Raw genomic sequence first — 25,183 nt, 5'->3', positions numbered from 1 at the left:
CAAATGCAAACACCCAATCTCTGAGTCAGAGGAATTAATCGGATGCGGGTAGAATCCCCTATCCGACCGGGAGTCAAACCTGGGACGCTCTGAATCGTAGGCCTCGACGCCGACTTTTCGGCTGAGAAATCAAACTTTGTATTAGCTATGTCAGTTATCTCCTGGGCGATGTTAAATAAGGATTTTAAATCAAAACTCTTATGATACTTTTATCCTGTCTGAGTCTGCAGAAGATCTCGAGAAATTGCTGAATGGTATGGAGACAGTCTTAGTAAGTACAAGATGAAAATATATCAGTCCAAAACAAAGGTAATGGAGTGGAGTCGAATGTAGTCTGGAGTTGCAGGAAATATTAGATTAGGAACTGAAATCTTAAAGAAAGTAGATGAATATTGATACTTGGTTAGTAGAATAACTAATGGTCGCAGAAGTAAGGATGACATAAAATGCAGACCAGCACAAGCTAGGAAGGCCTTTCTTCAGAAAATAAATTTGCCCACTTCCAACATTGATAGAGGAATTATACATTTTTGAAGACTTTCGTCTGGAGTGGGGCATTGCATGGAAGTGAAACGTGGACGATAAAAAGTTCAGAGAGAAAGAGAATAGAATATTTTGAAATGTGGTCTTACAGAAGAATGCTGATGGTGAGATGAATAGATCGAATCACAAATGAAGATATACTGAATCGAATTGGAGAGAGGAGAGCGATTTGGCAACATTTGACGAGAAGAACAGACAGAATGATAGGGCACATCTTAAGACACCCAGGTCTTGTTCAGTTATTTTGATGGAAGTGTAGGTGGTAAGAACGGTATAGGTAGATCACGGTATGAATATGACGAGCAAATTAGAGTAGATATAGGACGTACTAGTTACGTAGAAATGGAAAGGTTAGCAGATGATAGGGTGGCATGCAGCACTGCATCAAACCAATCTATGGACTGATGACCAAAACAACAACAGCAACAACAACAACAACGGTATTTGGAAATATAGTCTATTTTTGTTATTGATCTCAATACAGACGGGCTGCCTGGCAGTATGATTCACCCGGAAGGATGTGGGTTCGATTTCCCATCAGGAAGTCAAAAAATTAAGAAACGAATGTTCCACTTCTGGAGGTGTAAGTGGTCGTGTGGTTCAGCCAGCCTACTCGTAAAATGAGTACCAGATTGATTTCCGGGGGTGGAGAAGACGGCTGGGCGTAGAGCTAACCACTCTACGCCACCAAGTGCCGAGGTTTCGGACTGGGGGAGCCTTTACCTTCCACCCCTCCATGGGCCTTCATGGCCTGTACTGAGATAGCTTTGTTTTTTCTACGAAAACGGAATGAAACATTAGTGGAAGTACTGAAACAACTTACCCTCCAACTGCATTACAATTGATTTCCCACTATTTTTCAAGGATTTGTCGTTTCAGTGAGGATATTTCTAAATTGACAGAGTATCCTCTCAACCTGACCGGATGTGATCGCACAATATTGTCGCCTTCAGACCAACAAAATTTACCGAAGTAAGGAAAAAGGAGTGGAGTCAAATTTCTCTATGGGAAAATCAAATGATCATAAATATGTCTAAAATGACTCTCGGTCATGATCATCCACCAACGGTTGTTAATTTCAGATGACCGCCAGCCATAAGACATAGCCTTCGTGGTTGCTAGGTTGCACTTCCGTCACACATTTTGTTACATGACACTATTCGTTACACAAATTTTCGGACGACCCCCCCCCCCCTCCAGTTCTAAGATATATTTATGCCAAAATAAAGAAAAAAACTAATTGGTAGTGAAAGAGAGTATCTTATCTGCAGGGGTGTTGAACTGACTTAATAATTAGCATTAGTCGTAGTATCCGACTCGTTGGCTGAATGGTTAGCGTACTGGCCTTCGGTTCAGAGGGTCCTGGGTTCGATTCCCGGCCAGGTTGGGGATTTTAACCTTCATTGATTCATTCCAATGGCCCGGGGGCTGGATGGTTGTGCTGTCCCCAACATCCCTGCAACTCACACACCACACATAACACTATCCTCCACCACAATAACACGTAGTTACCTACACACGGCAGATGTCGCCCACCCTCATCGGAGGGTCTGCCTTACTCGGGTAGAAATAGCCACACGAAATTAAATTAGTCGTAGTATAGTCCAAGTTTCCGTAAGAAATTTAAAAGAGAAAATGTATTTAACTTGAACTAATTTAAACAGAAATAATATAGAAGTAAATGGATAGCTACAAAAACAAATTAAGTTTCAATCATATCATGAAAGTTTAGTCTGATTCAGGTACAAATATCTTGCTGCCACAAGGTAGCCTACTGTATGTACATTTAATCATAATAAACATGTTAGTAATTGTGGTGTAGTGGTTAGTGTGATTAGCTGCTACACCCAGAGGCCCGGGATCGATTCCCGGCTCTGCAACGAAATTTGGAAAGTGGTACGAGGGCTAGAACGGGGTCCACTCAGCCTCGTGAGGTCAACTGAGTAGAGGTGGCTTCGATTTCCTCTTCAGCCATCCTCGAAGTGGTTTTCCGTGGTTTTCCACTTCTCCTCCATGCAAATGCCGGGGTGGTACCTAACTTAAGGCCACGGCCGCTTCCATCCCTCTTCCTTGTCTACCCCTTCCAATCTTCCCATCACCCACAAGGCCCCTGTTAAGCATAGCAGGTGAGGCTACCTGGGCGAGGCACTGGTCCTCCTCCCCAGTTGTATCCCCCGACCCAGAGTCTGAAGCTCAAGGACACTGCCCTTGAGGTGGTAGAGCTGGGATCCCTCGTTGAGTCCGAGGGAAAAACCGACCCTGGAGGGTAAACAGATTACAGTAAGAAGAAGAAGAAGTATTTGTAGGAATTATAGAAATCATGTATAATCCTATAGTTATGATACCACAGGTTAAATTCATACGAAGAACAATTAAAAAGTAAACTCGTGCCCTCATCCCGAGATGGCGCAGCTCTTCAGGCACACCCCCAATGGAGGCGAGCTGCGTGTACCATTTGAACCACAGACCAGCCCTCCTGCCATTCGTAAATTTCTGGCAGTACCGGGAATCGAACCCGGGCCTCCGAAGACGGCAGCTAATAACACTATGAAAAACAGGGTGTGGAGGCAAAATTAATGGTCATGAAGGCAGCATGCATGAAAACTTGAGATGTACTGTACAATAAGAGAGCGTTATCATCGGTAGCTAAGATCCGACACTACTAGACAGTTGTAAGACCAGTAGAGTTCGTATGTGTCAGAAACACTGAGATTGAGAAATGAAACCTCAAAACGAGAACTGGAGAAACTAGAACGAAGGATAAGGAGAAAGGTCTTAAGACACATTAAAAAGGAAGGAACATGGAAGCTCAGAAAAAAATGAAAGTAACGGACGTCATCAGAACAAGGAGGCTGACTTTCATCGGTCATGTGTTCTGTATGTCTGACAGCAGACAGACGAAACAGATCCTAACACAAGTTTGGAATCTCAAAGGTAAACTCATCTGACCTAGATGGACGCATCTTTAAACAAAAATTCCAGAATTTGGAGGATACCTGAAGACGAGGTCAAACCAGCGAAACGACTTCCCTGGTCAGAGGACAGAAGAAACACTCATAGTGAGAGAATGAAGGACATGAGAGCAAGGATACGTAAACAAGGTTGGAAACCTAAATAAACGTGGTCCAATGAGACTGTAACGATGTACACAAAATTTAATACTTAGGCTCATAAATAGGCATTTGTTTCGAAATGGGCCCTAACGGTCAACAAAGACAGTAACAGTAACAATTGCCTTTTTTAGTCATAATTTGAACTAGAATTGATTTTTAACTTTATTCTGCATGTTTAGCAGTTACAGGAACAAACACGCATTTTAGGAAACGTCCTCTGCTTAGAAATGATATTCGCAGCACGTCCGATGCATCTCAGTGTTACTGTCAGTCATGCTGCAATAGCAGTTTCCGGCCCAATGAGGAAAGCGACGACTAACTACGTCGCTTCTCATATTGCCTGGCAAGCCCCTCATTATAGAACCACCATAAGCGTTTTACGGTGTCTTTATAACTGCGTAACCTTCGATGGTTCTATTTGAGGAAGCAACCAGTCTGCGGACTGAAGACTTAACAGACAGACTCTGTGCTCATTTTACCATGATGATAAACTCTTCTGCTATTTTTTATTAGACCACCGTATAAGTACTGAATGAGTACTGCGGTTTACTAAAAATTAATTCACAATAATGTCACTCCCAGAATTCAACACACAGGTACATAAGTTTCATCACTAACTTGGAACAATAAGAAATTGTAAACCATGAGACCAAATTAATGGTCTTTGAGAAACATACTTCCTTTAAAAGACTCTTTGCTCAGCATCCCTTACCTATTAGACAATGATATTTACCACAAGGCAGAGTGTGCGAAGACCAGTAAAGAAAGAGTCAACAGTTGGTAGCATAGTCTGTAATCAAGGCGCTAAGCACAACACAGCATCTTCCTCTCTACCCGCTGTTGCACGTTCTTCTGAGGCTGTTCCAACGGTCATTCGGAAAATATATGGAGATTTTGTTTTGCATTTTAGAATCTGTTAAGCCATTTTATAGGACAGTTTTTGATATTTCTTACGTAATAAAATTTATAACCGCTGAATTTATTATTATTATTATTATTATTATTATTATTATTATTAGTAGTAGTAGTAGTAGTAGTAGTAGTAGTAGTAGCAGCAGCATAACCTGTCTGGAGACTATGATCATTAGCCTATGGCTTAGGCTCCTAAAGTCCTTTTTTTTGTCCGACAAGGTGATTGGATGCTTAGAATTGGCCGTCAGAGTAGGAAATGTAGTGGTAAACAATTCCTAAACACTAGATTGCGTGAGAAAACCGTGAGTTCAATTCCAAAACTTTCCGCAGTGTTCATATGGAATGGGAGCATATGACGCTTGGATAGTGTTTCGTCCGTCGGATGGGGACATCAAGCCTTGAGCAGACCTCTTGGTGTTATTCGACAGGAGAAGACTATAGGCCGACGCTGGGTTTCACACTCTCCGTACATCATCATCATCATCATCATCATCATCATCAAAAGTTATCATATTATTATTATTATTATTATTATTATTAATATTATTATTACACACAAAACTCTCGATCCCGCCACACCGAGCAGGTTGGACACGTGGTTAGGGTGGCGCAGCAGTAAGTTTACCTTTGGGAGATAGTGGGTTCGAACCCCACTGTCGGCAGCCCTGAAGATGGTTTTCCATGGTTTCCCATTTTCACACCAGGCAAATGCCGGGGCTGTACCTTAACTAAGGCCACGGCCGCTTCCTTCCTATTCCTAGGCCTTTCCTCTCCCATCGTCGCCATAGGCTAAGACCCATCTGTGTCGGTGCGACGTAAAGCAACTAGCAAAAAAAATAAAATAATAATCATTAATTAAAACCGGTCGAGTTGGCCGTATTGTTAGGGGCGCGCGGCTGTGAGCTTGCATGCGGGAGATAACGGAGTTCGAATCCCACTGCCGGCAGCCCTGAAGATGGTTTTCCGTGGTTTCCCATTTTCACACCAAGCAAATGATGGGGCTGTGCCTTAATTAAGACCACGGCCGATTCTTTCCAACTCCTAGGCCTTTCCTATCCCGTCATCGCCTATCTGTGTCGGTGCGACGTAAAGCCACTAGCAAAACATTAATTAAAGCCACGGTCGCTTTCTTCCAAATCTTAGCCCTTTGCTATCCCATCGTCTCCATAAGACCTATTTGTGTCGGTGTGACGGAAATCTCATAGGATAATAATAATAATAAATAATACCATGTATCATGGTCGCATTAGTCTGGCCAGGCGGTGTAGGGGACAACGCTTCCGCCTGTCACGCGGCGGCCCCGGGCTCGATTCCCGGCCGAGTCAGGGTGTTTTAATTGTAATGATTAATATCCCTGGCTTGGGGATTGGGTGTTTGTGACGTCCTTAATCTTCCTTTCCTCACACAAAACATTCCACACTGCCGCCATTCCAATCACACGCAGCTTCATACAATATGGTGCCAGTAGGGGAAAAAGATCCACATGGGTCGCCGTCCCGAACAAATAGCATTTTTAGTATTTAAAAAAAAAGGTTACATTGAAAGCCTAGTGCAACTCTACGTTTGCTTGAGTTAGAGCTAGCTTTCCTCATGGTATTGTCGATGCCCAATTGAATCAGGCAATGAGAATTGTATCTGGCACAGTAAAATCAACACCTACATTCTGGTTACCAGCACTGAGTCACATTCCACCAGCGGAACTTAAACGAAAACACGCCTTACTCCGGGAGTATAAGAAGATAAATGCAAACGACCAGCTAGCTACCAATACACCAGGACATCATTGCTGCTGAAGCCAGGCGTTTACGTTCGCGGAATCCCTCCATCCGGACAGCGAGACACCTGGTGAACAATAATTTCAACCTCTTACAAACCTGGAAGGATGAATTAATAAAAAGCATTCCATGTCAGCTGCAAGACATCACAACACCACCAAGTGGCTTTCACCTACCCCGAAAAACATGGTCAACACTGAACAGGATAAGAACAAACCATGGCAGATGTGCAGATCTTCTCTACAAGTGGGGACATATACCTTCGCCAGAATGCAGTTGTGGTGCTCCCAGACAGACCATACGGCACATAGCGAATGACTGCCCGACGTATTCCTATAGTGGCAACTTCAGTGACTTTGTGGAAGCAGGTCCAGCTGTAATAGACTTTATTAACAACTTGAAAGTCAAACTGTAAATAATGTAAAAATGTTTTTTTTTCTGACTAATATTGATATGTACAGCCAAACGCTAAATAAATAAATAAATAAATAAATAAATAAATAAATAAGAGCTAGCTTTGACCCAAGTGGTCAGCAGCCAGGAAAAAATGTGCCTCTACGTAGGCCACTGATGGAGCAGCAGTGATGGGCTCGCCCTCGCCACCCAGACAGGAGAAAGTGTGTCTGCGCTGAGGACAAAGCCCCTAACGTATTAGGGTGGCTAATTACTTGTCAGGTCATTGTACCATCATTGTATGTTATTATCTGTGTACAAAGAGGTCCGCTACTACGATGATGACCCCCCTCACTCATAATTACCAACGAGGAGGTCTATAAAATCAGGGCATTTACTTCATGAAATTTGTGACAAACACATTGAAAACGGTTTTCTCCTTACAAGTTATAACTTCCCTCAATTCATCCACCCAGTTTTCTTAACGTTCGTTTGTTGCTGTGTTGTACAAAAATATTTCATTCAGACAGGAAGCTTATTACGACTTTCAATTATTTCAGAGTGCAACTTCATAATAATAATAATAATAATAATAATAATAATAATAATAATAATAATATAAAGCATTTTGCAACCTTCTGCTATTTGGACGAATGGTCAGCGTAGCGACCTTCAGTTCGAAGGGTCGTGGCTTCGATTCCCTAGCGGAGATACCAGTGGTGTTGGAGTAATACTGTTCTGAATAATTCCTTAGGCTCAGAGAACGTGTGCTTGTGATTACCTTAATCAGCCTTTCATACCCTGCCCAAGAACATGTCAAAAACATGTTTCTTTCTGGCTTCACATTTCCTGCTAGACAACTTGTAGGCTACCACACGTATGTGTAGGCTTTGCTCCCCTGTTTCAATAATCATCTAGGAGCTGTAATACTTGATTTGGAAATTTTAGTGTGTATCAAGGGATACAGACGGTGTCAGAAAATTTCAGAAATAGAAGTAAAGTAGTGTATAGCATTTAGTCGTCGTCTTATTTAGCGTATGGCTTTTTAGTGCCAGGGTTGTCGAAGAATTTATGTGATCGATCAATCAACCAATCAATCAATCAATCAATCAATCAATCAATCAATCAATCAATCAATCAATCAATCAATCAATCAATCAATCGAACATCATTGATCTGCACTTACGACAGTCACCCTCATGGTAGATTTCCTAACATTTGGTTACCGAGTACTTTTTTAAATAATATCAAAGAACTTGGAATTGTAACGAACATTTCCCTTGACAAATTATTCCATTTCCTCATTCCTCTCCCTCTTGGAATATTTACCCCAATTTGTCTTCTTGAATCCCAACGTTATATTCATTCTTTCCTACCTTTAAAAGCTCCACTCAAGCTTACTTGTCTACTACTGCCATCCTACGCCATTGCTCGACTGACAGCTCGGAACATATCACTTAGTCTAACAGCTTGTCTCCTTACTCCAAAAACTTCCAAGCCCAATGTTTGCAACATTTTCGTAACACTACTCTATAGTCGAAAAATACCCAGTATCCCTTACTTTCTTCAGTATTATCCTATGATCTGGAATTTTCCTTATGTGTTTGCGTTCTTTTTTCTCCATGTCTTCGATGTGTGTTCAAAACTAACGTTTCCAATCCATACACACATTCTGGTTTAGTGACCGGATTGTAATATCTTAGTTTTTATGCTTGTTGTAGATATTTTGAGTGAGTGCACATAATGTTTGAATTACAGGCTATCTAATTCTATGACTTGTGGTTCGATTTCAATTTCCAGAATTGTTTCACAGAGGTATTTAAATTCCGAGACTTGCCTGATTTTGTGGCAATGCTTTCCACGTATTTTGGTGTTTATTTCTTGCGGATAATGTACTCTACCTTTTCGAATAATACCGTAACTCAGGGGGATCACTGTAAATACTTAAGTATTAACATCAGGAACGAGCAATGGGGTAATCGCATTATCGAGGGTGTAAATAAAGGTTACAGATCTCTTCATATGATTATGAGAGATTGTACAGTTGTAAGGATGTAAAGGTGACGGCGTATTATTCTCTGGTAAGACCCCAATTAAAGTATGGTTCTAAAATTAGAATTACTTGATTCGAGAACTGGAAAAAAAGACAAAGGAAAAAGCACGACGTGTTCTGCGTGATTTCCGACAAACGGGTAGTGTTGCCCAAACGTTTCAAAATTTGGGCCTGGAAGACTTGAGTAAGTTGCTCCTCTAAGTGGAATGTTCCGAGCTATCAATGGAGAGATGGCGTGGAATGGCATTAGAAGACGAATAAGCTTGTGAGGAAATTATAACAGTAGGAAAGGTCATAATATGAAGATAATGTTGGACTTCAAGAGGAGAATTTGGGATAAATACTCGTTAATAGAAAGAGGAATTAGGGACTGGAATAACCATTGGAGACGTTCGACACATTTTTAACCTCTTTGATATCGTTTAAGAAAAAAGTAGATAAACAACAGATATAGAAGCTGCCACGTGGGCGACAATCCCAAATGCAGATCAGTGATGATGATCGATGATTGATTAATTTTGTGAACGACTTTCTACGCTGTTTTTTATATTTTTTAAATTTAGGAATTCGGCCTATTTGTTTACTGTGTGCTATTGAAATGTCGTAAGTTAAGATTGCTAGGTTGCCTGGAAAAGATTATTATTATTATTGTTATTATTATTATTATTATTATTATTATTATTATTATTATTATTATTATTATTATTATTATTATTATTATTATTATTATTATTATTATTATTGTACCGGGCGGTACACCTCCACGCCGCTAATTTAAAAATTGCGCCAGTTGAAACTCCTCTGCTGGAGGAAGTCTGAACTTTATCTACGCTATTAATTCTTTACCTTCTCAGAAGATGTCACCACGTGGAAAATTTTGAGTTTTTGAACTGTGTCATTTTTGATGTGTTTTTGTTTCGCTTGAAGTAAGAAGTGTGAACTTTCTCTTCTAGAGGACACTACTGAAGATCAACAATAGTGCACCCTAGTGCGGAGTCAAAGAACTATTTTGTTGGAGAAATTTTTATTTCAAATGTTTGTTTCTTGTTAAATTTCTTTCTGTTATTGTTTAAGTTGGCTGTATACCCCTCTTTTCCCCCTTGTTTTAGATTTATCCAATCCCGAATTTCTTTTAGTAATTTCCGACCAATCCGATGTATCTTCCCCCAACTTGGATATGTTTCTGTACCCTAGCCAATAAAGTAATTGTGGGCGGGTGTTTTCATTCCCCTAACGCCTAGAACCTTCCGCGAGAGGATATAAACTGCTGATTTTTGGGTCTCTGCGCCACTTCTGCTCCATCTTTCAGTGTGTAAAGTACATAGCAGGGGGCGGGAAGCGCCTCTTTCCTCGGCAGCGGTCAACAACAAGGTAATGGCCGATTAATAACTTCTTTCTTTGCTAGCTCAGCAGTTTAACTCTCGGGGCGGGTTCGAAGCGTTCCACCATGTAACCTTTTCCTAAATGTAACTACTCTTTTCATATATTCTCTTTTAAAGCTACATACTGGGATAGAGAGTGCTAACCCTCTCGAGCTCCCACTCATATTGTTTTGAGGTGAACTTATTTTTCTCAACCTATTCTTCGTTAACGTAAAACAAATTATTCTCTTTTTAAGTCACCTCTTTAGTATGGGATTAGCCCTTGTATTTACGGCCTAGTGCCAAGTAGGTCTTAATCAAAGTGTATTAGGAGTGCAAGTTCGCCTCCTCTCAAATTGTTATTTTAGAGGTCATTTAATTAACCTCCTTTTCATTTAATAGACCTCAGTAGATTGGGTATTTTACCCCTGTGTTTACGTCCGTTGAGGACAGCTTGAAGGTGGAGTTTGGTGTGGCCTGGGAGAGGCTTAAATTTGAGAGCGAGTGGCTCTTTTGAAAATTGAGTATTGTATGCCTCGTGGAGGCTTTTCAGTGTAATTTGGAGCAAGGGCTCCTAGGCATGAATGGGGTTTTCTGCCCCTCTGTTGAAACTTGTGTCTGTGGGGTAAAACTGAGCAGATTGCCCTAGCATTGTGCAGTCAGGGCGCGAAGCCCAAATCCTGTACTTATTGTAACTACCCTGTGAACTTGCTACTTTGTACCAGCCATGCTTGTTATTTCTTTGTTTTGAAAAGAAAATATAACCTTGTTAAATTTTAAATTAATTTTCTCTTAGTAGCTTGAGACCTGTTCACCACCCCGCACCTTCTTTCACGCATAACTACCACAAAAACTCGGTAACAAGTGGTAGCAGAGCGTGGTTGAATGGGTCTCAATTTAGCCCCTTTTGACGGCTAAACATTGTTTGTTCCAAACCCGACCATTTTTTCAGTTGCTGGAATTTTTGAGTTTTTCAAAATTGTTCTGTCATCATGCCCGGCCCTCGCGATGTTCTCCATCTTAACTATTTGCGCAAGGAGGAGTTGATTTACGAATTGACTATTAGAAATGTGCAATCTGGAGGCACGGTTGCAGTAGACACAAATAAGCTTAGAGAGTCCCTTGATTTGCCCATTTCCATCCCCACCTTGGGAGAGAAAGAAATTGACGACTCTCTTTCCACGATCACGGAGAATATTACTGGGCTAGCTTCTGTAGTTAGTTTTTTTGATGAAAATGATCCTTCTCCTAATCAAATTAAGCGTGTGCAAGCTAGGCTGTTTCATTTTTCAAATAGAGTTAATGATCTGTTGTCTCTAAAGTTGAATGACGTTCAGAAGAAGGAAGCTAGTACGCTGCTTGAAAATATGTCTGAATTATCTAGCAAGGTCACTCAATTGTTAACTGGGGAGGTTCCTCCCAAAACTGATCAACCCGTCACGGTGAATGTAGGTAGCGGGGAAGAGCCTCATAAGGGAGAAGTCAATAGGAAAACCATTGCTGCTCAAACAACCTCTGCCCCATTGGACGAGTCTGAACGCCGTGATCGTTGAGTAACATCCGTTCTGAATTAACTACTTTGCCATTGAAACCTTTACCTACTATGTCACCCGGGTTTAGTAGCTTGCCTCATCCCTTGGCAATGTTGCTCAGAGGTATCTCTAAGTTTTCCGTTAATACCACCAGTGACGTAATTTCATTTTTAAGATTTCTAGTTGAATTTCAAGATCATGCCCTTGTGTTTTCTCTTTCTCCATGTCAAATTTTGCAAATCATCTATCCTTATGCAATTGGTATTCTTTCTGACAAAATAGTAAGAGCCATAGCCGAACAGTCATCTATTGAAGATTTTCATGCACACTTGCTTGCAAATTTTATTCCCGCCCGCGCGAGGTCTTCTCTGATTCAGAAGTACTATTATCGTGTACAGCGATTGGATGAGAACTTGGCTGATTTCATACAAGACATTAAGTTTTATACTAGGGTGTTTGCCCTTCATTTTCCTGAAGATCAGATTGTACAGGCTATTGTAGAAGGCATTTCACCATCTTATAGGTCATACTTGTGTTTCGCGGCGTGCCCGCAAACTTTCTCTGAACTTGAAGCGTTGGCCGTCTCAGCGGAAGGAGTTAGGTACGCCGATTCCTTGCGTGTGGCAAAAGAACCCCCTCCTTCGTTTAGTAATACTCGGCCTCCACCTCGCCGACCAGTCACACCCCGTAAATGTTATGCTTGTGGGTCGCCTGACCATCTGCGCAATAAGTGTCCACTGATCAAGTCTAGTAGGGCAAATAATGGAGCTGGGTCAGCACAAGGCTGTTTTAAATGTGGGGCTTTCTCACATATTGCCAAGAACTGCCCAAACTCGAATAGCACCCCCTCCTGCTCAACTTCTGGTGCAGATTCTACCTATGCCAATAATAATAAGTGACTAGTGGCTTCGGCTGAGTCGACTAGTCCACCTTCCCGAGACTCAGCCCCTGGTAAACAGGTTGTAAATTCAGGGAACGAGCAATTTTCAAATTTATCTTTTGAAGGTCCCAAAGAATGTCTTAGGATTGCGGCGGATTTCCCCGCACCTGTTCCTTTTCTTAAGATTGAGCTAAATAACGAGCCTATAACAGCTCTCTTAGATTCAGGCAGTGTTTGTTCGATTATTTCGGCTGAATGGTATTCTAAATTGAAATCTGTTTGTAAACTACCTGACTATGTCTCATCTCCTGTTCAATATGTTTCGGCTAATTCATCCCCATTAGAAATTCTAGGTTCCTTAGTGGTCAAAATTCGTATTTTTAAATTCACATGGAAAGTTAAATTGTTTGTGGCCAAGCTCTTGTCTTGCCCCATTATATTGGGAGCGGACTTTATTTCTCACACTGGTCTTGTGCTCGATCTTCAGAGTAGGTCTTGCACTTTCAAATTTGCCTCTAATTGTAATATCCCTCTATTAAAGTGTAATTCTGTATCATGTTCATCTATTTCGCCTACCCAGGATGAGATGTCGTTAGACCTTAGACATCTACCTGAGGAGCAGGCTGATAGTATTCGTAAGCTGTGTCAGTCGTTTCCAGAGGTGTTCTCGGATACTCTTGGTGTTACTGACCTTATTGAATACAAAATTGAGGTCACTGATTCGATTCCTGTCCGTTTTCCACCGTATAGGCTATCTCCACCTAAAATGAAGGCTCTGAAAGAAATTATCGATCAGATGTTGAAGGATGGTATTATTAGGCCCTCTAAGTCGGCGTATTCTTCGCCTATTTTTCTAGTTCCGAAACCCCAAGGAGGCTTCAGGCCTGTCATTGATTATAGGGCTCTCAATCGGAAGGTGGTGTTGCAATCTGTGCCCCTTCCTGACCTTCATTCTTGTTTTTCATGGTTTCGTAAGGCCAAGTTCTTTACTATCTTGGACTTGAATCAGGCCTATAATCAAATTCCCCTTGCCGAAGAGTCTAAACATCTTACAGCGTTTGCCACGGACTGGAACTTATACGAATACAACCGCGTGCCTTTCGGGCTCCCCACGGGAGCAGCTGTACTCACTAGGCTACTAGATAGGGTCTTCTCCGACATCAAATTTGAGTACTTATATCACTACTTGGATGATGTCGTCGTATTTTCAGAGACTTTTGAGGAGCATCTAGATCATCTGCGAGAAGTTCTCGATCGCCTTCGTAAGGCTGGGTTAACTGTTAAGTTGTCCAAGGTTGCCTTTGCTAAGCCCTCTATGTCTTTCCTAGGGCACATTGTGTCACCTGATGGTGTAGCCATCGATCATTCTAGAACACAGGCCATCCGTGATTTTAAACCTCCCAAGGACATTAAAGGCATCGCCAGGTTTATTGGTATGGTGAATTTCTTCAGAAAGTTCATTCCTAACTTTGCTAATAGAGCGGCGCCCTTAAACCTTCTTCGTAGGAAAGGCATCAAATTCGAGTGGGGACCTTCTCAACAAGCCGCTTTTGAAGATCTTAAATTGGCTCTTTGTAATGCTCCTGTACTTGCTATGCCTGATTTCTCGAAGAAATTCATCGTCCAAACTGATGCGTCGTCGTCAGCAGTAGCTGCAGTCCTTCTTCAAGAGACTGAACTAGGGAGGCGACCCATCGCCTATGCATCTAGGACATTGTCGGCTCAAGAAGCCAAGTATTCCATATATGAGCTCGAAGGTTTGGCAGTCTTATTCGCCTTAGAGAAGTTCCGTCTCTATCTGGAACATGTTAAATTCGACCTGGAGACAGATAATCAAGCCTTAAGCTGGGTCTTAGGTAGGCCGCGTCGTACTAGTCGCATAGCCCGTTGGGCCATCCGTATTTCTGCCTTCCAATTCGATGTCAGGCATATCAGAGGTACTGAAAATGTTGTTGCTGATGGACTCAGTCGTATGTTTTCTAACGACGTCGAGACCCATGACCCGGTCGACAGTTCATCACCTCCCGAGTCCATACTATCTGGTGTTAATGCCATCTTAACAGATGCTCCCATGCTTTTTAGGGATATCGAGAAATACCAACATGAAGATCCGACGCTGGCTCCGATAATGGAAACCCTTTCTTCTGGGGAACATGTTGTCCCTTATGTTCTGAGGAATGGTGTTTTATGTTGCCCTTCGAGGCATGACAAGATGATGAAGGTTGTCGTTCCAGCTGTTCTTGTGCCTATGATCTTCAAGTACTATCATGAGACCCCATTAGGGGGGCATCTTGGAATCTTTAAAACTCGTGAAAAGATTCGTGAAAGGTTCATTTGGAAAGGTATGGACGGTGAAATCCGTGAACTAGTAAAGGCTTGTAAATCCTGTTTGATTAGTAAACCAACCATGTCCACCAAGGTAGGCCTTTTGTCTTCCCATCAAGCGTCGCGCCCCATGGAACGCCTGTACATTGATTATGTAGGACCCTTCCCCCAGTCAAAGGGTAATGCTAACAAGTTCATCTTTGTATGCGTAGATGGTTTTACCAGATTTTCTTGGTTATTTCCGACTAAGCTGGCTACCGCTCAGTCCACCATTACTTGCCTAAATTCTATTTTTGCTTCTTTTGGTCCGTGCCAATATATTGTGTCTGATAACGCTAAGGCGTTTACATCAAATCTTTTTCGTAAATTCTGTTTTGATTTATCCATCTCTCATGTAACTACTTCCGCTTATTACCCTCAACCATCTCTGGCCGAACGGGTTAACCGTAATCTCAGGTCCGCACTTATTGCCTATCATCATGAAGATCATTCCAGGTGGGACACGTCCCTGCATTGGTTAGCTTTTGCTTTGAATTCGGCGGTTCATGAATCACATAAATTCACTCCAGCCTCTTTAATGTTCAAATTTGTTCCCAACTCGCCGCTCTCTAACCTCTGGTCTCTGAGTGACATTCTACCCGAGACAATAGATCCGGATAATATTAAAGATCTTGGGAAGAAGGCTAAAGCCAATCTTAAGGTATCTCATGAAAAGGTTAGGGAAAGGTATGATCGTGGACGGAGACCCACCCCTTTGAATGTAGGTGACCAGGTGATGGTCAAGAACTTTGTTCCCGCGGGCAAGCTTGCCCCCAGATTTCATGGGCCTTGTATCATTCTCGATTTTCTTACGCCAGTTACGTTGTTAGTAAGCAATCCAGCCACCGAGAGGATATTTAGGGTTCACCTGTCACAGGTGAAACCGGTGTAATTTCTGTGTTAACTTGCTTCATATTATTGTGAAAGGGGATATGAAGGTTATATTTTTTTTGAGTTTTCAATTTCTAGGCATTCTGCCCCTTCTATAATATTTTGTTTTATATGTAAGCATTTGTGTGAAACCTCCCCCGATTTGTTAAACTGCCATCCTGTCCTTGCCTCGGCCATTACCACGCTCCCGTCTCCTGCTCCAATACACACTGTGGCTTGATTAGATTAAATGCCATGGATATTTGCACGCCGCTGGCCCCTCTACCTCTCCAACAAGACTGTGCCCTCAAAAAATGATGATGGTCCAACAATATTCTGCCGCCTAGCTTTAATGTTTCAGTGCCCCCGCAGCCGCGCGGCGCTGTGCCGCGACTGGGTTCGAGGACGGGCCCCCTCGGCCCCAGCGAGGACGACATGTGCACGGCGAGCCGGAGCTCTCCTCCCGGCCAAGGCTGATGTGCGGCGCACGACCTGCTACTTGCCCGCAGCCTGTATTCCTTCACCGCGGGCGCGGCGTGTTTCAACACCACTGCTCCCCTCATAGTGCGGGTGAGCGGTATCTCAGGGTACTTGAGGGGTCCGAGCGGCCTCCTTTGGACGCAAGCTGCAACGGCCGGTCTGGCCATCCAACTTCATCAACATCAACTACATGAACAGTTACTATAAGCATTGACTACACTTGGGAATTCAACAGCAATATTTGGTGGACATTGCAAAATTTTTCATCACTTTTAAGTATTAAAAGTTTATCTTCAGAACTCAACTTCTACAAACATAAAGACTGTACTTCACCTGCAACAACAAAATTTTGAAACTGAATCAAACCAAATTAAGAAAGTCTTATAAATTTTTTTTGCAATTAATCTCCATATCTACGTCAAACTTGGACCTTGTTTTCAAACAATTTCATGTGTCACCCCTGGAGGAACTTTTGGGGGGGGGGGAGGTCTGTACCGGGCGGTACACCTCCACGCCGCTAATTTAAAAATTGCGCCAGTTGAAACTCCTCTGCTGGAGGAAGTCTGAACTTTATCTACGCTATTAATTCTTTACCTTCTCAGAAGATGTCACCACGTGGAAAATTTTGAGTTTTTGAACTGTGTCATTTTTGATGTGTTTTTGTTTCGCTTGAAGTAAGAAGTGTGAACTTTCTCTTCTAGAGGACACTACTGAAGATCAACAATAGTGCACCCTAGTGCGGAGTCAAAGAACTATTTTGTTGGAGAAATTTTTATTTCAAATGTTTGTTTCTTGTTAAATTTCTTTCTGTTATTGTTTAAGTTGGCTGTATACCCCACTTTTCCCCCTTGTTTTAGATTTATCCAATCCCGAATTTCTTTTAGTAATTTCCGACCAATCCGATGTATCTTCCCCCAACTTGGATATGTTTCTGTACCCTAGCCAATAAAGTAATTGTGGGCGGGTGTTTTCATTCCCCTAACGCCTAGAACCTTCCGCGAGAGGATATAAACTGCTGATTTTTGGGTCTCTGCGCCACTTCTGTTCCATCTTTCAGTGTGTAAAGTACATAGCAGGGGGCGGGAAGCGCCTCTTTCCTCGGCAGCGGTCAACAACAAGGTAATGGCCGATTAATAACTTCTTTCTTTGCTAGCTCAGCAGTTTAACTCTCGGGGCGGGTTCGAAGCGTTCCACCATGTAACCTCTTCCTAAATGTAACTACTCTTTTCATATATTCTCTTTTATAGCTACATACTGGGATAGAGAGTGCTAACCCTCTCGAGCTCCCACTCATATTGTTTTGAGGAGAACTTATTTTTCTCAACCTATTCTTCGTTAACGTAAAACAAATTATTCTCTTTTTAAGTCACCTCTTTAGTATGGGATTAGCCCTTGTATTTACGGCCTAGTGCCAAGTAGGTCTTAATCAAAGTGTATTAGGAGTGCAAGTTCGCCTCCTCTCAAATTGTTATTTTAGAGGTCATTTAATTAACCTCCTTTTCATTTAATAGACCTCAGTAGATTGGGTATTTTACCCCTGTGTTTACGTCCGTTGAGGACAGCTTGAAGGTGGAGTTTGGTGTGGCCTGGGAGAGGCTTAAATTTGAGAGCGAGTGGCTCTTTTGAAAATTGAGTATTATATGCCTCGTGGAGGCTTTTCAGTGTAATTTGGAGCAAGGGCTCCTAGGCATGAATGGGGTTTTCTGCCCCTCTGTTGAAACTTGTGTCTGTGGGGTAAAACTGAGCAGATTGCCCTAGCATTGTGCAGTCAGGGCGCGAAGCCCAAATCCTGTAAATATTGTAACTACCCTGTGAACTTGCTACTTTGTACCTGCCATGCTTGTTATTTCTTTGTTTTGAAAAGAAAATATAACCTTGTTAAATTTTAAATTAATTTTCTCTTAGTAGCTTGAGACCTGTTCACCACCCCGCACCTTCTTTCATGCATAACTACCACAAAAACTCGGTAACAATTATTATTATTATTATTAACGTATTTGGCCAGATATTCATCGCATCATTTCAGCTGTTTTCACCCGTGGTCCTTAACCTTTGCTCAATATTTCCGCATTTGTTTTCAGTGAGCCTCCCTTTTCTCTTCAGTCATCATCTTGCCTATTTTCTTTTCTGTTCTTTCTGGAAGCCATGGTGTTCTCTGAATTTCATTCCCAGTTCTTGAAAGTGCTTTTCCACCTCTGTGAATCAGGCTTCTTCCGTTTTCTTATCCAGAATGTAGGGAAATATTGGAACTCGTATCAGATGTCCAAAGAAACTGATCCTCCTCCTTTTTGGAATGGTGTCCGTTATCTTTTTATCATGTGACTATAGCTCATGGTTGTTCCTTCTTCGGTAATGACCGTTTTCTTTGAGCTAGCCCATAACTAGCGTCATGTTTTGTGACGGGTCGTTCAGCGCTAGTACACGTCCAGCGTCGGACTGAAATGACAGACGTTTTCAGGTCAGGTCAAAAGCGAATATACAGATAGACAGACCACACGTCTCGATTTAACAAATTATAGCCCTTATGTACATGGGGCCTTGAGTGCAATTTTGTGATAATTTTGATCTATTTAGTTGTATTGACGTGGAAGTGGTGTGCATTTTTGAACGGAATCGAGCTGACCAGAATGTGACCTGCACCCTTTAGGGTGGATGTTTAGATGGGCAGGGATCTGGGCATTTTGTATCTGAGGCTGTCAGCATTGTAACTGCCCAATAAGGAGATAAGCTAATTGGAACTGGAATTTATACAAGAATAGAATTTCCTGGTTGTCTTCTAGATTCTCGTCCATGTATAGGCCTAAGTCGTCATGGATTTCTCGATTCCGTTCAAACTATTGCGCGCCAGAAATCATCCATAGGACTTGTTCTAGACGCGTTGAATTCTGTCGAAATGAGCTTTGATTGCAATCCCCCTGATAGGACTGGAATATTTATGGCTTGGCCTTATGGAAGATTTGTACTGCGGGAACCTGTTTTCTAGATTTAGCCCAATGTCGGCTTTCATTACTGGTACAATTTCTGAAAAGCGCTAAAAGGCCTGGGCCTAAATTCTAATGACATGATCTTTGAATGTCAATCTTCTGTCCTCAGTTACACCCAGGTATTTAGTAATATTTGACCACCGGATCACTTCGCCGAAAAACATCAGTGGTTGGGGGTTGACTCTAGTGCTCTGAGAGGAAAGAGTTGCACTACTCTTGGTGGCATTAATTCTTCCTGGAGGGCTTCCTGGAGGTAATTTTGGACTCTGGGTGGTTGCCGAGATACAGAGAGTATGACAGTGTCTTCTGCATACAAGCGGTGGACGGTATTTGTCTGACATATATAAACTGAAAAGTATTGAGGATACAATCAAACCCTTCGGGACACCAGCACCAATGGTGCGGGGGTTTGACAGGGTGCCGCAGTTGACCTCGACCTGAAAGTGTCTATATGCAAGGTAGTTGGAGATCAGGTGTATCAAGTATAGGGGGAATCCTAATAATTTAAGCTTATCGACGAGGCGTGGATGCCACACCCTGTTAAACACGCACGAAAAACACTGTATTCTTGTTATATTAACAATACTACGTAGCTCATGAATCAGTGACCAATCCGCGATACCCTTATTAAGCATTTCAACCAATCAAAGCTGCTTATCTCATCAGTGTTATCGTTTTCGTTTTACCTCTTCCGTTTTTCGCACCTACGTGTTATTTTCTTATTTAAATTCATTAGAACAGCACAATGAAACATCTTTATAGACTATTTCTTTGATTTGCATTCAGTAACATATTTGACCACAGACCACACAATCAAAGTGATGTAACTCTGTTATTCTGATGAAGTCGACATATTGGGAGACTGTGGCCCAAAGAGTTTAACACTGCATTAGTCGCATATTATCTGAGAGATACGCGGTTGTAATAATTTACTGTAACTGGAGCTTGCTTGAAGCTAGAAGCCCATCTGTCCTCTTAGCTTCCTGTCTTGGAAGTGGTGACATCCATTAGTTTTGCGAAATTTATGCAATACAAATGTTACGAGCTGCTGCCAGCGTTATCTCACAGATACGTCGCGAGTAAATGTGTAAGTATTCATGTTCTTCTCTAATGCGTTTGATTTGCTGTGCATTAGCTCATTATTGTTTGTGCTAGTGCTTCCAGCTTGATATATTTAGAAATTGAAAATGAAAATGATTTGTAAAATTCTATTGTGTTTTTCGTTGTTTGACTAATCGGTAAAATTACTTGCTCAGGATCCTGAAGACTGAAAGGAACAATCAGATAAATTATTTTGTTTCAAATATGCCAGTGTCCTTTCTCAATATTTCAATGAATATATTGTAAATAAACCTTAAAGTGCATTCTATGTTGTTTCTATCTTCCTCGAATTATATAGGGGTTCCTCATCACGGCGTGCAGGTCGCCTACGGGAGTCATATAGAAAGAACTGCACCAGGTGAGCCCAACATGTCGTCGGATACTCCCGGCACTAAAAACCATACGCCATTTCATTTCATATATAGGGGCTGTGTATATGGACTGAATTTATGTATCTTTCAGATACGAAGCGAGCACTGATGCTACTTTTAGGCCTAATGCAGTGTTAAATGGAAAACATAAAACGTTATATCGTTGCTGAATGTTTTGCTCTCGTGATGTAACTAACTCAAATAACTATTTGTTTGGTTTATATTTATTCATTTCTATTGTAGGAAGATGCCTTTGCTGGCAGGACCTAGTGCTTACAGTGCACTATGTCTTCTGGTATGGGCTAGAGCAATCTTGTTACTTTCATTGATCTGTCTCAGCTTTATCCTTGGCTTTGACAAAATGAAAGTGACTGAGGTATGAGTGATGCTAGTAATGCCATTTCTTCTGCAGCCAGTCCCTGCTATGAATGGTGTAAAAATATTGCTCATCGGGTCGTTTAGTGCATGCATTTCAGTGGACTTGGCAGACTGATATGTAATAGCAACTTCTGGCTCAGTGAGGAAAGCAACGGGAAACTACCTCACTCCTAATTTCCCTAGTACACCTCTTCAGTGATGCCTAGGCCATCTATGACAGCTGATGGCGGAGCTGTTGAGGATCCAACCAGCCTTCGGGCTGAGGACTAAACATACATACATACATACATACATACATATATACATTGTAGGAAGTCGGATGAGAGAAGTACTGAAGAATTTGAGAAGTGGTGAAAAAAGGAAAAGATCAGTTGGACCGATAGAGTGAGGATGAAAAATGCGTTAAAAAGAGATCAAGACGATAGAAGCATGGTACAGATCATGAAGAATAGAAAAAAGGAACTAGGTAGGACACAGCTAGGGAATGCTTGCTAGTGGAGGTAATCGAAGAAGTGGTACCGGGAAAGTGAGTCAAAGGAAGAAGTTACCAGATGCTGAGGATATAAGCAGAACAAGAGGAGGCTCTGAAAGAATGTTAAAGGAAAGTAGAGGGTGATAAGGTGAAAACCTCCCACTAGGCAGAACAGCAAATGATGGTGATTATCATTATTAAATTAATTTTGAAATTGTTCACTAAATAGTAAAAATAAATACAACTCTAACTTCAGATATTCTCAGGATAAATTCGGGAGTTATGATTATCTTATTGCAGACAAAATCTTCTAAGCAGCCGTAGTTCATCTGAAACTACACAATCATATGGTCACGTTGGTGGGAAAGGTTGGTGGTGGTGATTACTGTTTTAAGAGGAAGTACAACTGGGGAACCATCCTCCATATAACACTAATCGGAGAGAATAAATGGAAGGGGGCCTAACATTTCGAAAAGTGAAGATATCGGCCAAAGAAAGGCAAGGGCCACGAAGGGCGTGAAATTGAAAGACTCCCTAGCCCTCGCAATTTAATAGCGTCAGGGTCGAAAAAGGATAAGAGTTTACCCAGGGTTGTCGGATGGGATAGAAGGGTTTCGACACTTCAAAAATGAAGGTATCAGCCAAAGAAATACAAGGGCCTCGTAGGGTGAGAATATGGAATAGTCCCTAGTACTAGGAACCTAATAGCGTCGGGGTCGGAAAAGAAAAAAGTGTTGACCAAGGGAGGTCCAGTGACCAATAGGATAGCTGAACCTGGGGACCCTGGGATAACTAAGTGGAAGCAATGCCAGGACTCAACTAAAGGACCCGCGGTCGGCAACCCACGCTTCCAAGTTAAGAGCCTCTGTTGTCCTTTTAGTCGACTCTTAGGACAGACAGGGAATATCCTTGATATATATATTTTACCACCCCCACTCATAGGGTGTTCGATGTGGACACAGTCTTACATCTCTTCTCAGGTCACGGGTAACGTTTCTCTAACGGTGGACATTAGATCATGGACGAGGAACGTGTCACCTTGTTAGGCAAAGCAATTTTCCCTTCACTTACCCAAAGGGCAGTTCTATTTCCACATCTTACGTGTTGACAAATATAATTGTACTGTATTGTGTTCATAACTTTCCGTGATAATTATTGTACACCACCACCGTCACGGTAGGTGAACAGCTCCGTCACGGCGCACGCGCACGGCACGCGTCACGCATCTGCCGGCACTTTTCACCTCAATTACCCGGAACGGCAGGAGAGAAGCTCAGTACCCTTAAGGCTGTAGGTTCTCAACCGGTGGTACGTGACCCCCTGTGGGGTTGTGATGAGTAGGCTATATCCGAGAGGAGGGGAGGGGGGGGGGGGAATTTCAGTGAAACCTTCAAAATTATGGTATTTTCATGAAATACTTTATTTTAAAATCATCATCATTCTACTTATTATTGAGCGCCGTGACCTCATTAACTTTATTATTCTGTGTTGGAGCCTTAGTGAGATGTCTCCTTCGAGAGCAGTCTTCAGCTTTTCTTCATATAATCTGAGGAGGAAGGTCAGAGATCTTCTTCGCTTCATCTAGCCATCTACTTGCTGTTCTTCCTCGTGGTCCACTGCCTTCAACTTTGCCTTTCAAAATGTTCTTTTCCAAATTCTGCCCTTCACTTCTGAAAATGTGGGCAAGGAACTGGAATTAACACTCACGTCTTGACGCTTAGTTCGTCTATAATGGAAGTTTTTGTTCTTCTTTCCATCCAGGGTATACGTGGCTTTCTCCACATCTGAAAGGCAATGATTCGAGTTTTGTTATTAGATTTCTCGTTCCTGGCCTCACAGCCGTACAAAAAATTGGAGAACACTTGTGTTTCAACCGAGTGCATCTTCGTAGCTTTTGATGTTGCCCGGTTCTGCCAAATTTTAGTGAGTACTGTACATCGACCTAGGGCAATACGTCTTTTTAGCTCTTTTTCACAGTTTTCCGTGTCACTTATGGCTGATCCAAGGTATAAAAATTCCCTTACTGCCTCCAGGTCATTTACGCATCCTGTAAGTTGGATTTGACCTTGCCTGTCAACTACCACTAATTTTGTCTTTTCCATGTTTATCTCTAGATCAAAATAACGACTAATGTTCTTCACTCTTGTAATCAGGTTAATAAGTCCCGCTTCACTTCCAGCGATAAGGGAAGTGTCATCTGCAAAACGCAGGTTGTTAATTATTCTGCCGCCAATCGAGATTCCACCGATCCAGCATATTCTGCATAGATGTTGTAGAGTTAAGATGATAATATACAACCTTGCCTTACTCCATTTACTACATTGAAAATGTCTAAGACCGGGCGAGTTGGCCGTGCGTTTAGAAGAGCGCAGCTGTAAGCTTGCATCCGGGGGATAATGGGTACGAACCCCACTGTTGGCAACCCTGAAGATGTTTTTCCGTGGTTTCCCATTTTCACACCAGGTAAATGCTGGGGCTGTAGCTTAATTAAGGCCACGGCCGCTTCCTTCCCTTTTCGCATCCCATCGTCGCCGTAAGACCTATCTGTGTCGGTGCAACGTACAGTAAAAAAAAAAAAAAAAAAAAAAGGTCCAAGAAATCACCATCCATCTTTATGGTTGCAGCTTGATTATTAATATAGAGATGCAATGGAACACCAAATTAAGTTTTAAAATGTGGATGTCCGTTGAGTCTTCAACACGAAGGTCTGTGTGTCAATAATCGTTACTCTTTAATATGGGCAGCGTAAATGAGACAAAAACGTCAGAAAGTACCCCTACAAGTACTTTTGTAAATTTGCCAGCTCTTCATCATAGAATCTATCATATATGTATATTAATCCACGTCGCACCGTTGTTCCGTTTAAATAATCTCGTTAACTATCCCTTTGAAGGACAAAACCATCGACATTTTTAATAAGACATTAAAAAAAATAGTTTGGATAGACACAAAAAATACCAGAAATGGCAGTTTTAGTGAAAAAAATAAAATTCAGTCTTCTTTACCTACAAAAATAATGTGGTATTCTCCCAATACCACTATGGCATCAACACCTGTCTGACTCTACTCCGTTCAAACTATTTAAATGTGGTTTCCTTTTTCCGAGGCTGTCCATTTTTATAGATCTCTTCGAAACTATTTTTTAATCTCTCAGGCACAAGGCGACACCACATGCTTAATACGACCATCAGGAGCGCTGTTTATTTGGTTGCTGTACTGCAGTTGGCAAATCGCTTCCATGTACTGGCAGCCTGAGTTCCTGGGCCACTTCAACTTTGAACTTGTTGATTCTTTGTTACACCTTACTTTTTTTCTTTAGGAGATTTTATTGGGAGCAATCCATCATCTAGACACAACCGGAAGCTCTTGAGTTCCGTTGTTTTGCCTCATCTACCTTCACGAAACATGACGAAAGCATTTACAGCGGCCGCCTTCAAAACACCCCAAAAATCCGCACATACCACCGTTTACCTTTCCTATCCACTTCGCAGTGAGCTTTGAGCATGTCTGATTTGTCAACGCACTCCATGTATGCGTTGTAATCGATCGCCAGAAGGGGACGTTTTACTCTGTAACTACTATTATGAACCCATGATCCTCC

This window comes from Anabrus simplex, chromosome 1 (genome assembly GCF_040414725.1).
Source record: "Anabrus simplex isolate iqAnaSimp1 chromosome 1, ASM4041472v1, whole genome shotgun sequence".
Taxonomy (NCBI): Eukaryota; Metazoa; Arthropoda; class Insecta; order Orthoptera; family Tettigoniidae; genus Anabrus; species Anabrus simplex.
Note: the sequence above shows the minus strand (reverse complement) of the source record.